We start from the raw sequence: 15,096 nt of genomic DNA on the forward strand, positions 1-15,096 counted from the left end.
GAGTTTTCCAAATTTGCTGGCAAATTGAGGGCAGCACTTTCACAGCATCATCTTTTAGGATCTGAAATAGCTCAACTGGAATTCCATCACGTCCACTAGCTTTGTTTGTAGTGATGCTTCCTAAGGCCCACTTAACTTCACATTCCAGGATGTCTGGCTCTAGGTGAGTGATCACACCATTGTGATTATCTGGGTCATGAAGATCTTTTTTGTATAGTTTTTTGTATAGTTTCATGCAAAGATGGACACTTTGAACAGAAATGGTATGGACCTAACAGAAGCTGAAGAGATTAAGGAGAGGTGGCAAGAATACAGAGAAGAACTATTACCATGGGGAGGAGCTAGGAAATGAAAATACTTCCTGCCCTAACAATAAACAAGAAATGTCACGGCCATGGCCATCAGCGATTTCTGGCCTCCAAATGCGAATGAGGGCTCTGGAAACTGCCATCCAACAGATGCTGCCACCCCCCCAACGATGACTGCTGGGCGGGGAGGGGGGGTGTTGATACAAAAAAGCAGCCATCTGCCACTCCTTCAGGTGAACAAGGAAACAATTTAGCTCTGGGTAGATGAGGTGCATATGAAAGGAATGAATTCAGTGAATCCAGAGGCTTGCCTCCTCCCACACACAGAATGCAAAACTCCTTAACTTGATAACCTCATCTCTGATGTTCAAACTGCCTGTTCCCTTTGTTAGAAACCTGTTCATAGCCTCATTTCCCCTCCTGCCTCCTTAGAACAGTCTCTCAGAACTGAGGTGCTGTCTCCTGGACTGCAGTCCTCATTCTGCCCCAAACAAAACTTAACCAGCAACTCTCAAGCTGTGCATATTTTTTAGTCAACACCTATATGTAAACTCTTCAAATCTAAGGAATTTGGACTAACACTAAAACCAAATCTACCTCAGATGTAATTTGGAATTTCTATCAAAAAACAAGTAATATAAATAAATTCATTTGCCTCCTTAGAAAAGTAAAATGTTAACTCCTCAGTAAACATTATCAGAATGGGTAACTAAAGTGGCTAGACACTGAAAGACACATCACAGAGAGACAGGTAATAAAGGGTAGCTTTAGTAACATGAAAAAACTCTGGAGGGTATAAAGACACCTCTATTTCACATATTTGTCAAAGATGGGTCAACATCCACAAATGCTAGTTTGGGACCATGCTCAAACAGCATGGGAACAAAAGGAACCCAAACAATCACATGATCAGGGACTTAGGTGCTAAAATTTCCTGAAAGAAGAACTGAATGTTTTATGCTACAAATATAAATCCAACATTGTCAAGGAAGTTGAAAATCCCAAAGAGGTCTATATTTCACAGTGAATCTTTTGGCTGGGAATGTGAGGAGAGACGTTCTCTCCCCCCAAAACCCTACTGTAAACCTACTACAGAAAGTAGATAAAAATAAACCTAAATTACTAATCTTATGATTCAGGAATAACATCTCTCAGATTTACAAAAGCAAAATCATAAGGCCCCTTTAAAGGAGTCTAACAATCAGGGTACCAGCTAGAAACACACAGTATCCACACCTGGTTAAAGTGAGGAGAATTCAATAAAGATACTACTTATAAAGATGTGGGTAACATTTAAAGAAAAGAACAAAGGATAATGAATTGCCCCAGAACCATAAATACATCTAGGCCTGAATGGGCAAGATGAAGACGTGGAACCTGGGGAGGGTAGCTATCCACAAAGGGCCACCAGCAAAGAATTACACTGGTGGAGGCACAGACAATTCACACCTCATTCCTCCTGCAAGTCCATCTATCCCTTAACTGGAAGCCAGGAAGCAAACGGGCCCACATACACAGTACACAGAATGAGACTCCAGGGATACAGATCAGAGGGGAGAAAAAAGTATGTGAAAACAGAAAATATCCAGCCAAAGACTTGATTTTTACACAAAACCAAAGAAGCCAGAAACTAGATCTAACAAATTTGATACACCAATAAAGTGGCAGTGAGTTTATCAGTTTTCCCCTCTGGTACTTCCTAGATGCAAGGCAGTCTGAAACCAGAAGTGAGCACTGACACAGGAAAGTATGAATAGCAAGAGAAGCTCAACTCTCTAGTCCTGTCTTGAGAAGCCAGAAAGAGGATCCCTGGTGGGGACAGACTGAGTGAAATACACCAAATCAGTAAAGTCAACTCACAGAAAAAAACAATCAACGTACATCAATGCTGAGATCATACAGTTCTTGGAATTAATCGACAAAGCAGCTACTGTAAAAATATTTCAACAATTCAACCACACTTCAATTAAAAAAAAAATTTAGAAAACACTGCAACAAGTAAGGGCAAATACTCTTGAATGACTAGAAAATCTCAGTAAAGAAACAAAAAACATCAAGAGGAAACAATTTTTTTTGGCCCTCTGTGCACCTTGCGAGATCTTCATTCCTCGAACAGAGATCAAACCCAGCCCCTAAACCCAGGTCCTGGCGGTGAAAGCACTGAGTCAGAACCACTGGATCACCAGGGAATTCCTGAGGAAACAAACTTTAGAACTGAAAAACACAATCATCAAAAGAGGAGTCTCTCTGGTGGCTCAGTGGTAAAGAATCTGCTTGTCAATGCAAGAGACATGGGTTTGATCCCTGACTTGGGAAGATCCCATATACCACAGAGCGACTAAACCTGTGCACCACAGCTATTGAGCCTGTGCTTTAGGGCTGGGGAACTGAGACTACTGAAGCCTGCATGCTCTAGAGCCTGTGCTCCACCACAAAAGAAGCCACCTCAATGAGAAGTTCCCACACAGCAACAAGAGAGCAGCCCCCGCTTGCCTCAATTAGGGAAAAGCCAACCCAGCATTAAAGACCCAGCACAGTCAAAAATAAATAAAATCTGTTTTTTAAAAATGTTAAAAACTCACTCTATGGGCTGGATAGCAGAAAGGAAATAACAATGGAAAGTGCCAATGCACTTGAACATAGATCAATACTAAGTATTCAATATGAAAAAGAGATTTTAAAAAGACACTGAAAAAAGTGATCAGTCTCATATATCTGTAGAAATAGCAAAGGGTCTAACATTGCATCATCAGAATCTCAGACGGATGGGAGAAACAGTTTGGTACCCAAAAACTTTTGGAAACATATTGGGTGAAAACTCTCCAAATTTAGCAAAATAAATAAACCTACAGGCTGAAAAACTCAGAACGCTCTGAACTGAATAATCCCAAAGAAATGTATGCTCAGAATCAACTTAATCAAACTGCTGAAAACCAAAGACAAATTTTTAAAATACTGCAAGCGGCCAAAGAAAAACACATTACCTACAGATCATCTATTCAAATAATAACACTTCCCATCAGAAACCACAGAGGCCAAAAGGAAGTATGACCAGAGAAGAACTGTCAACCCAGAATTCTATACCCAGTGAAAATACCCTTCAGAAATACAGGGGGAATGAATCATTCTCTGGTTTTTCCAGGTAGTTCAGTGGTAAAGAATCTACCTTCCAATGCAGGAGACACAGGAGATGCAACTTCCATCCCTGAGTCAGGAATACCCTCTGGAGAAGGAAATGGCAACCCACTCCAGTATTCTTGCTGGCAAACTCCCATGGACAAAGGAGCCTGGTAGGCTATAGTCCATTAGGTCGAAAAGAGTCGGATACTACTCAGCACACACACAAGTCACTCTCAGATGAGAGAACATTAATAAGAAAACTTGGAACACTAAAATAAAGGAAGAAATGGCAAATATTTATATCTTACATTACAGAAATGGCAAATATCTGGGTAAGTACAACAGATGACTGTTCTCTTCAGCCTCTTAAAATGCATTTGACAGTTAAAAGCAAAACGAACAACACTGATGGGTTTTTTTCAACACATGTAAACATAATACATAAGATAACCACAACATAATAGTATAAACGGGTAGGGAGCAAGGTAAAGGGACCTACATGATATTTCTATTAATATATTCCACAAGAAGTGATAACATACTAAGTAGATTGTGAAAAATTAAGTATGTCCACTGTAATTCCTAGATTGACTAGTAAAACATACTATATCGAAAAAAGACTAAAAAGCTGGACAAGTTTTAAACTTGATGACTAAATTGTTCAAATAACCCAAGATAAGGCATGCAAGCAGAAAGAGAAATGAAAAACATAAAACAAAGAGTAAAGTGGTAGACCTAAATTCAAGTATACTAAAATTACATAAGTAGAAATTATCTAAACATGACAATTTAAAAAACAGATTGTCAGAATTGTTACTATGTATGGTGACAGATGTTAACTAGGCTTACCAGATGGTCCAAAAAATGACCAAACTACGGCCAAGATTAAATTCACATCGATAATGTAAAAAGGTTAATAGGATGAAAAAAAGTATATCATGCAAACAGTAGTCAAAATAAAGCTGAAAGTTGTACCTTTCAACCCCCTCCACCCATTTCATTACAAACTTCCAGTTATAAAATACTGTAAATGAGTCATGGGATGTTATGTACAATGTGGTATGGTGACTATGATTAATACTGTATTACATATTTTGAACTGTGGGGTTGCAGATGACTCTTCAGAGTCCCTTGGAGAAAGGAGATCAAACCAGTCAATCTTAAAGGAAATCAACCCTGAATATTCATTGGAAGGACTGATGCTGAAGCTCCAATATTTTGGCCACCTGATGCGAAGAACTAACTCATTAGAAAAGATCCTGATCCTGGGAAAGATTGAGGGCAGGAGAAGGGGACGACAGAGGACGAGATGGTTGGACGGCATCACCGACTCAAATGGACATGAGTCTGAGCAAGCTCTGGGAGACGGTGAAGGACAGGGAAGCCTGGCGTGCTGCAGTCCAAGGGGTCACAGAGTCAGAGACAACTGAGAAACTGAACAACAACAAATTACAAAGCTACTAAGAAAAAAAAATTTCTTTTTCATTTTTTTGGCCCTGCTGCCAGGCCTGTGGGATGCGGGATCTTAAGTTCCCCGACCAGAGATTGAACCTGCACCCCCTGCAATAGAAATGCAGAGTCTTAACCACGGGATTGCCAGGGAAATCCCAAGAGGATGAATCTTAAAAGTTCTCATCAAAAGAGGAAAAAACTGTAACTATGTATGGTGACAGATGTTAACTAGACTTACTGATGCCATCAGTGACTCAATGGACATGAATTTGCGCAAACTCCAGGAGATGGAGGACAAGGAAGCCTGGTGTCGCAAAGAGATGGACTCAACTTAGAGACTGAACAACAAAAACTTAATGCGGTAATCATTTTGCAATACATACAAATATCAAATCATTATGCTGTACACCTGAAACTAATAAAAAGATATATCAATAATACTTCAACTTTAAAAAAAGCTGAAGGGGCTATACTGTTAGACAAAGTAGACTTCAGCAAGAAAATCTAGGGATTCAAAGGGATATTATATAATCACAGAAGGGTGAATTCAAAAAGAAAATGTAACAACCTAATAGTGAATGCAACCTAATAGTGAATGCACAATAAAGCTTCAAAATACAAGGAACAACAAAAGACAGGACAGGACAAAGAAACAAATCCTTAACTGTAGTTGGACACCTCAACATATTTCCCTTTGAAATTTCTTAAACTAGCAGACAGAATATCAGCAAGAGTACAGAACTGAACACCAATAATAACCAACTATATCTCACTGACATTTACAGAACACTCCACTCAACACAGCAATCTACAGGGAACATTTATGAACATAGACCACATCCTGGGTTACAAAACAAGCTCTAACAAATTAAACAGAACTGAAGTGAAGTCACACAAGGTATATTCTTTAACTGCAATGGAAATTAACCTAAAATCAGTAATAAGAAAGATAACAGAATATCTCCAAACACTTGTAAATTAAACACTATACTTCTAAATAATACATGCCAAAGAGGAAGTTTCAAGTGGAAATTATTTTTTAAAGTTTAAACTGCAAGAAAATGAAAATTAAAATATAACATCAAAATGTGTGTGTGAAGCTAAAGCAGTGCTTGGGGAAGTTTTACAACTTTAAATGCTCACATTAGAAAAGAAGGAAGGTCTGAGGGGCAGTTTTTCGAGGCAGAAGCCTGGTGTCTCTCTCTTTGCCTGACAAAGCAATAAAGTTATACTTTTCTACTTCCTGCCCCCGGCCCCAAAAAGAAAGGTCTCAAATTAGTAAACTAAGCTTCCACAAGTAACTGTAAAAAGAGAAAAATTAACCCAAAGCAAGCAGAAAGAAACAATTAAAAGGTAAAAACCAATGAAACTAAAAAGAGGAAAATCAATGAAATCAAACACAGGTTCTTTGGAAAGAGGAAGGACGGAAGTGGCGGGGACACACACATTACCGGTATCAGGACTGAAAAAGAGGCATATCATTACAGGGCCTATAAATATTAAAAGGGACATTATTACTAACTTGGGCTTCCCAAATGATGCAGCGGTCAAGAACCCACCTACCAATGCAGGAGCCCAAGAGATGTGGGTTACGAAGAGTCCCTGGAGTAGGAAATGGCATCCCACTCCAGTATTCTTCCCTGGAAAATTCCATGGACAGAGAAGCCTGAAGCGCTACATTTCATGGGATCATAGAGTCAGACACAATTAAACACAAGTACACACACGTATTTCTAACTTACACCTATAAATACGAGACAAAATGTACAAATCTGTTAGAAATGCAATTTACCAAAACTGACGCATAAAGGAATGATATTCAACATTTGTAATAACCTATAACAGAAAATAATCTGAAAAAGTAAATATATGAATGACAATCACTTTGCAGTACATCTGAAACTAACACAACATTGTAAGTCAACTACAATTTAAAAAAAAAAAAAGCCGGACTTCCTTGCTGGTACAGTGACTAGGAATCTGCCTACCAATGCAGGGGACATGAGTTTGATCCCTGGTCTGGAAGATTTCACGTGCCACGGAGCAACTAAGCCAGTGCACCACAACCACTGAAGCCTGAGCACTCTAGGGCCCTTGAGTGACAACTACTGAGCCCCCATGCTGCAGCTACTGAAGCCCAAGAGCCTGGAACCTGTCCTTCAAAACAAGAGAAGCCACCACAATGCGAGGTACATGCAGCACAGCTAAAGTAGCCCCCACTCATCGCAACTAGAGAAAGCCCAAGTGCAGCAATGAAGCCGCAGCGCAACCAAAAAGTAAAATAAGCAATTCTTTCCTAAACTGACTCCAAAGAAATACAAAATATAACTGCCCCTTATACATGACAAAAATTGAATCTAAAATTAAGAACCATTCCAAAAGAAAATCCAGGCCCAAGTGGCTTCTCTGTTAAACATTTAAGGAAATTCTATCAAACACTTAAGGAAACTTAGCACCGATATTTACATGAACCCTCACACCTCAAGGGCTTCCCAGATGGCTCAGTTGTAAAGAATCCACCTGACAAGCATGGTCCCTGGGTCAGGAAGATCTCCTGGAGAAGGAAAGGGCAACCCACTCCAGTATTCTTGCCTGGAGGAGCCTGGCGGGCTACGGTCCAAGGGGTCACAAGAGAGTAGGATACTAGACTTAGAGTCCAAAAACAACAACATCCCTCAAAAAGCTAGTATGAGGATTAAATGAAAATTTGTGGATTTTAGGGCATTTCCTAGCAGTCCAATGGCTAGGACGCCACACTTTTCACTGACTAGAGCCAGAGTCAATTCCTGGTGGGGGTACTAAGATTCTGCAAGCCCTAGAAGGTGGCAAAAAAATAAGTAAAACTCCAGTCAACAGACCCATACTTAAAGAAAAGGTCTAATCACCTAAAGATTAGCTGATAGATTATTAGCTAGTAGCTGGTGGCCCACTAGTTCAGAATCCACCTGCCAACACAGGGGACATGGGTTCAATCCCTGGTGCAGAAAGATCCCACAAGCTGTGGGGCAACTAAGCCCACCGTGCCACAACTACTGAAGCCCAAACGCCCTAGAGCCTATGCTCGGCTGCAAGAGAAGCCACTGCCGCGGGACACCAGCACACTGCAACCAGAGGAGCCCCCCTCACTGCAGCTAGAGAAAGCCAGCGCGCAGCAATGAAGACCCAGCACAGCCAAAAATAAACAACTCTAAAATAGAGATTAGCTGATAAATGAACTTTTTAAAAACTGAAGACTAGGACTCCCTGGTAGTCCAGCGGTTAAGAATCTGCCTGCCAATGCAGGAGACACAGGTTCAATCCCTGGTCTGAGAAGATGCCACATGCCTCAGTGCAGCTAAGCTCAAGCGCCACAACTGCTAATTTAAAAAAACAAACAAACGAAGAATACTTGATGTACAATATAAGTTACAGGTATACAATACAGTGGCTCACAATTTTTAAAGGTTATATACCATTATTACATGGAATTTTATATCTTTTGGATTAAAATAAAAAGTTAAATATATATTTGCATCTTTTTTCCCTTGCTTTAACTGTTTCAACCTCATTGGAGGATTTCAGCTGTAATCAGTTTAGCTCTTCTCAAGGTTGCGGCTGCTTTTAGTATGCCATGTCTGACTCTTCTCAAAGCACACACTATTTCTAAGGTTCCACTGTTATTCCCACACTGTCTCGTACAGTACTTAGTACAAAGCTGTCACTCGTTTATTATGTTAATACGAAATTTAACTAAAAATAAGTCTTTTTTTGAGTTCCACAAACTTACAGCCTCTAGTTTTGTTTTAGATTTAAGGAAAGGAAAATAATTTGCCAAAATACTTTGTCAACTTGAGTTCTGAGGGTTTTCAACTTTCAGAAATTAGACTCCTACAAAAACTAATCATTAAGGACAATGACACTAAACCACAAGGTATTAACTATTATTTTTATTTAGGACATGTCCAAAATAATTACCAATATATGTAAAAAAAAAATTAGACTCAAAGCTTATCTAATAAAAAAGGTCAATTTAATTATCATTTCAGGATTGTTTTTTCTTTTGGCCCTGCCTTGAAGCTTGCAGTATCTTAATTCCTCAACCAGGGAGGCAACTCATGTCCCGGCAGTAAAACCACCAAGTCCTAACCCCTGAACCGCCAGGGAATTCTTCCAATTCAGGATTTGAACTTGTGTTTCCAAAGCTACCATCAACTTTGTATCCTGAATGATTCAGAATACTAATTTTAGGAATAACCTAAAAGTTAATAAACTATTCTGGTCAAGTCACTATTTTATACATATACAAATAATTATATACAGAAAAAAACATATAAATACATGTATATGTGAATACACATATATATTATCACATACTAATACTGCCCAATGCCTAATTTAAAACTGTCATTTGATTCAGAGCTTATTCTAAACTCATTTTGTACCTCAAGATTTTTACTGCCATTCATCCACTCATCAAATATTTTTGAGAGTGTCTATCAAGTAGGGCTTCCCAGGCGGTTCAATGGTAAAGAAACTGCCGGCCAATGCAGGAGACTCAGGTTTGATCCCCGAGTCCAGAAGTTCCCCTGGAGTAGTAAATGGCAATCCACTCCAGTATTCTTGCCTGGAGGAGCCTAGAAGGCTACAGTCCATGGAGTCCCAAAGAGTCAGATACAACTGAGCACGCACACTTGCACACATTCTATCAAGTACTGTGCCAAGCAAATGGAGACAACAGACATTTAAGTAATACCCTAGTGTTTTAAGGAGTTCACAGTTTAATGGGGATAAGTGACACAAAAACAATTGTAAGACACATAAACACCTATAACATCAACGTTACAGGGACTTCCCTGGTGGTCCAGCAGTTAAGAATCCACCTGCCGTTGCAGGGGATACAGGTCCAGTCCCTGGTCTGGTGGGGAAGATTCCACGTGCCTTGAGGCAACTAGGCCTAAACACCACAACTACTGAGCCCATGCACTCCACAAGAGAAGCCACCACAACGAGAAGCCCATGCACTGCAACGAAGACCAAGTGCAGCCAAAAATTTTTAAAAACAGGAAACTATAAATCTTATAAAAGGATTATGAACTAGTGATTGTTAAATTACTTCTCAGTATTTTAATTACATCACCATTATGCCACACATTGGTCAGCAACCTCATGTTCTCTTCTGGGCTCTTTCAAATCCTTCATTTTACTCCAGTCTTTAAAGTTGGAACAAACTGATCTAGTCCTTCTTTCATCACCCAGCTTCAGGAGCCTTTTAAAACTGGATAAACTCTCCATTCTGAATAAGGGAAAGTGTAAAACCATGGATTGGGCCATTCCTCATGTTACCCTTGGAGAGAGAAGGGAGAGACTGTTGCAGCTCAGAATAGCTTCCCAAATTAGTGAAGCTGCCCAGAAACAGTAATCCTGAAAACCTTAAAGTAGCTGAAAAATAGCAAAACAGACCATTAAGTCCCAAGAAACCAACTTTAGAGTCTTGTAGCTCCAAAAGAACCAAACCGGGAAGGGAGGCAACAGTCTACGGTACCCAGAATGCCATTTTTTAGTATATAGGAAAACTGTATTTGAAATGTATTATTTATCCTGAGTACTTCTTTCTTATAAGTGATATGAACAGATTCAGGTATGATTTAGGCATTGCAGGTATGAATAAGTGACATAAAAGTACAAACAAGCTAGAAGACATTTCCACAATAATGCAGCCCAATTCTTAAAACCATTTCACGTACAGAAACATTGTTTACTGTATTTTCAAATTGTACTAAAATCAGTGACCAAACTAACCAAGATTGAAAATTTAATAAAAGACCACAAAACCAGCAGTATCATGTATAACTCACAAGAAAAGTACAGACTTCAGAATTCAGAGACCATCAAGATTTTCCAGAAGGAGCTATAAATATTGAAATTCATAAGACATTATGACAGTACCTTTATCTTGTTTTTCAATAAAAGTAATATAAAAAGCAATACAAAAAATTTGTTGGGCATACATTCACAAAGAGTTTCTCTTAAGGCATATTTTTACAAAGTTGTAATCATGGACTCCAATCACTAGTGAATTCTTTTATCACTTAACATCCTATCTGCTACAGTCTTTAGTATTATACTTTAATGGCTGCCTAATACTACATTGAGTAGCCATTTTTAATAATTTCCCAATCTTTTTTATATTTACCATATAAAATAATGAAGTTAGTATTCATGTGTATACTACTTTTTCTGTATTTTAAATTATCTCATTAGACTACACTCTCTTCTAGTTCTATTTTTAAATCAGGATAGACTTTGTGTCAATTGGGACTTAATTGTGATTTTACAGGAAAAGTGAAAAGTCGCTCAGTTGTGTCTGACTCTCTGCAACCCCACGGACTATACAGTCATGGAAATCTCCAGGCCAGAATACTGGAATGGGTAGCCCTTCCCTTCTCCAGGGGATCTTCCCAACCCAGTGATCGAATCCAGGTCTCCCACATCACAGGTGGATTCTTCACCAGCTGAGCCACTAGGGAAGCCCAAGAAAACTTGAGTGGGTAGCCTATCCCTTCTCCAGCGCATCTTCTGACCCAGGAATCGAAGTGGGGTCTCCTGAACTGCAGGAGGATTCTTTACCAGCTGAGTTACCAGGGAAATGATTTTAAAGGAATGAAAGCTTAAATTAAGTAGATTATATAGAGCTGGGGATTCTGGGGCTCCCAATCATTGAAATTCCAGAGGCAAAGGAAGACAGGAAGAATGAAATCAATCTGGACAGAACAGTAACATTACTTTAAAAATGAGAAGACTTAGGAAACTGGGTGACTTTAAAATATAATACTAACATTAAGGTTTCAAAACAATCTTTTATCGTCGAATAAAAGGATATTACTAAGTCCTCCTATCCCAGAAGATGGGGTTCTGAGAAAGCTGTAAAAACAAAAGCTGTAAAAACAAAGAAGTTTCTCCTAAGTACAGGAGTCAAAAAAGCTACTACTTGCGCGGGGCGGGGGTTGGTGGGCCGACGACGACACATATATTAACTATTACTTTATTAAATGAATACATAATGGGGGTATAAACGAAACAAGACTGGCAAGAAAATAATCGTTAATGAAAATGGGTGCTTTAAATTTTCATAATAAAAAGTTTAGAAAAATCATGAATACGCTAGCATAATAGAAAAACTATGACCAGCTCTTAATTTCAGTTTTACTACTACAATGAGTGAAAGTAACTCTCTTTCCTATTACCTAATTATTAAACGGGCGCTCTTGGGTCCCGATCCTTGTAAAACTTGATGCAGGTCGAGTTTCCAGTCCTCTCACCTGCAGCACCGCGGAAAGGGAGCAATGAGAACTGAAAGAGAAGGGGCGCAAGGACAAGACCACAGGCTCCTCAAAAGACCGCTCATCACACAAGAAGGGGTCCGCGAAAGGGGTCAAAGGTCGCGTTTTGCTTCCGCTAAAGAAAAAGGCAATTTCGCCCAGAGCCCCCAGGTACTTTCCCTGGAGGCCGCGCCGCCCAGGGGAGGCTGCCCGGCTCGGACGCGGACTCCCTCGAGCACCAGGGACACAACCGAACCGAAGTCTCTCTAGGCCAGAAGAGATGGGGTGAGGGGAGTGGCCGAGGGCGCCGGCCTGGCCCTGTCCGCGTCGGGTGCCAAAGCCCAGGCCGCGGCACTTCCACCCCGGGGTAGAGACGGCTCGAAGCAGGGAGGACAAGAAAGTTTGGCGGTGTCATACATCCACGACTAGCGGTCTCCGAGCTGCTAGCGGCCCTGCCACGCCCCCGAGCCCGGCCTTCGGCGGCCTTCCGCGCCGCAGCCCCTCCGGCCCGACCTCCGGCCTGACCCAGGATCATTCTGTTTCTCCTCACCTGCCACCTCAGAATCGTCCAAATCCCTGGCTAGGGACTTATAAACCCGGGGCGCAGTGTGGGGAAGAAAACAAAGACGCTCGACCCTGAAAAAGCCCACTCACCTGGCCAAATCCGGACGTGAAAACGGCAGAGACGCACTTGGGAACCAACACTCAGCATCCAAGATGGCGGCTCCCTCTGCCTCAGCACAGCGAGCGCAGGCGGAGGAATCCGCGGGACCGAGTTAGCCACGCCCTCTTTCCAGGGATTGGCTGCGCGCCCGCCGCTCCTGGGACTCATGCCCTGAGGGCCTCAGGGCTCCCCTGCCCAGATTCCTTCGGAGCCGGCGCAGCCGGGGACTACTTCCCGCGGCGGAGGCACGGAAGGAGGGAGCAGACTTGTCACGCCTACAGAATCACCTGCTGGGGCGTGCCCTGGGTTTCGCAGGTTACTCCCTGGGCGCGGGGAGGCTGGCAGCTGAGGCTTGTTTTCCGAGTCCGCGCCCAGCTCCTTGTTTAGGATTGTTCCAGTCCGTGGAAAAACCGGCTTCAGCACGGCCTTCCAAACATCTGGAGTTAGTCTGCTCTCGTCCCGCGCTCGACTTCAGTCGCCACGGGGACTTTCCTCCTGCGTCTCGGTTCATTTCGTCAAATTACCTGCTAAGCAGGTTTCCACTCTTTTCTGGCAGCTGACGACTCTTTTTCCGGCTCTTCGCCCTCCTTGCTTAGTCATCCACCCTCTCGCTTACCCACTCTGATACTCCTGACCCGCTTTTTTAAACCAAGTCTGATTGCTCTTTCAAACAGAATACCGATAGTTTTTTAAGTAAGATGTTTCCTCTCACCAGCACATTCTCTGGAAATTTACCTTATCTCTGTATTCAGAGAAAACTTTTTCTTTTAGTTATCTTTGTGCTTAACTTGAAAACTATTCTGATTAACGTTAGAAGGGGTTTCCTAAGCACTTGGCTTCTAGAAGGAGGTAATCCTGCCCCCTGCTGTACTGGGTGCATCTACCAAGACCAAAATTGTGGTTTGCTAAATTGTGATGAGGTAATCTGACAAAGATGGAACCAAGAGTAACTATATGAGGTTTATATGAATTTATAAGTAATGTGTCTCTCTAACTACTTCTAGTATTTCTAAATTAGAAGCAGCTTTCAGAACCTCAGTATACAGTGCGTGGTTCCTTTAAAATGTATGGATTTTTGTTGTTGGTAAATACATGCATATAAGAATTATTCTGCAGTAAAGCAATAGCGTCTAAAAAAAAAGTGAGCAAATTGCTTGGATCTAAACAGGCTTAGAAACACAGCAACCACATGTCACATGGACCTTGTTTAGATAGCCTGAAACCAATTTATAGTCTTTTATGGGCTTCCCTGGTGGCTCAGACGGTAAAAGAATCTGCCTGCAATGCAGGAGACATGGGTTAGATCCCTAGGCTGGGAGTTGGGAAACCCACTCCAGAAAAGCCTGGCAGGCTATAGTCCATGGACTCGCAAAGAGTCAAGACTGCAGGATTCCAGTTATTTGAGGAATTTAAAGAGGTCGGCTCAAGACAGAAGGCAGAATGGTGTGGAAAGGGAGAGTGGGGAGTTACTGTTTAATGAGTACAGAATTTCAGTTTGGAATGATGAAACCGTTCTGGTGACGGATGGTGGTGATGGTTACAGAACCGTGAATGTACTTAATGCCACTTTACTGTACAACTAAAACTTTTAAAATGGTAGCTTTTATGTGTATTTTACCACAATAAAAAATATTCATTGTAAAAATTTTCAAATGACGTCTGTGTCATGCTGCTGCTGCTGCTAAGTCGCTTCCGTCGTGTCCGACTCTGTGCGACCCACCCCATAGACAGCAGCCCACCAGGCTCTTCCATCCATGGGATTTTCCAGGCAAGAGTACTGGAGTGGGTTGCCATTGCCTTCTGCGCTGTGTCATGGGAGAATTAAGTAATATACTAGTGCATTAAATGGAAAATGTGGCATCTGCAAGAAAACTGGCTTTACAGAAAGAGGGCTAAGAGATACAATAACCAAATGAAATGCATAAAATTCAATTGGATCCAGATTAGGAAAAAAAATACATATTTGGGAGAACAACTTGGGAAATTTGAATATGTACTAGATATTAGATATTATGGAATTATTGTTAATTTTCCTTGGTATAATCATGTCACTGAATGGAGAATGCCCTTATTCTTAGAAGATGCCTGCTGAACTGTGTAGAACTGAAGGATCATGGTGTCGACAACTTAACTTTTATATAGTTCAGAAAACAGGAAGTGTGTGTGCACAACTAGGCTATTATATGTCTTAATGGGAACTGTTAGGTTTTCCCCCAGAAACTACCAGACTAAGCTAAGATCTCAGCAATAAGTA

At 41.1% G+C, this 15,096-nt stretch overlaps 1 protein-coding gene across 3 annotated transcripts in view; it reads right to left on the reverse strand.

Annotated features, from left to right (window-relative positions):
* Nucleotides 1–12,923, reverse strand: part of IST1 (IST1 factor associated with ESCRT-III) — a 36,312-nt gene extending 23,389 nt beyond the window's left edge. The window contains exons 1-2 of one of the 3 annotated variants that reach the window (XM_052655970.1): nucleotides 12,833–12,889; nucleotides 12,104–12,209 (exon numbers count right to left, since the gene is read on the reverse strand). The gene's annotated coding sequence lies outside the window, so the exon portion shown is untranslated. Of the gene's footprint in view, nucleotides 1–12,103; nucleotides 12,210–12,832 lie in introns of all 3 variants that reach the window. The other 2 variants (XM_052655971.1, XM_052655969.1) reach the window with 2 other exon arrangements.
* Nucleotides 12,924–15,096: the final 2,173 nt, after the last annotated feature.

The sequence above is a fragment of the Budorcas taxicolor genome, chromosome 18 (assembly GCF_023091745.1).
Source record: "Budorcas taxicolor isolate Tak-1 chromosome 18, Takin1.1, whole genome shotgun sequence".
In the NCBI taxonomy this organism is placed as follows: Eukaryota; Metazoa; Chordata; class Mammalia; order Artiodactyla; family Bovidae; genus Budorcas; species Budorcas taxicolor.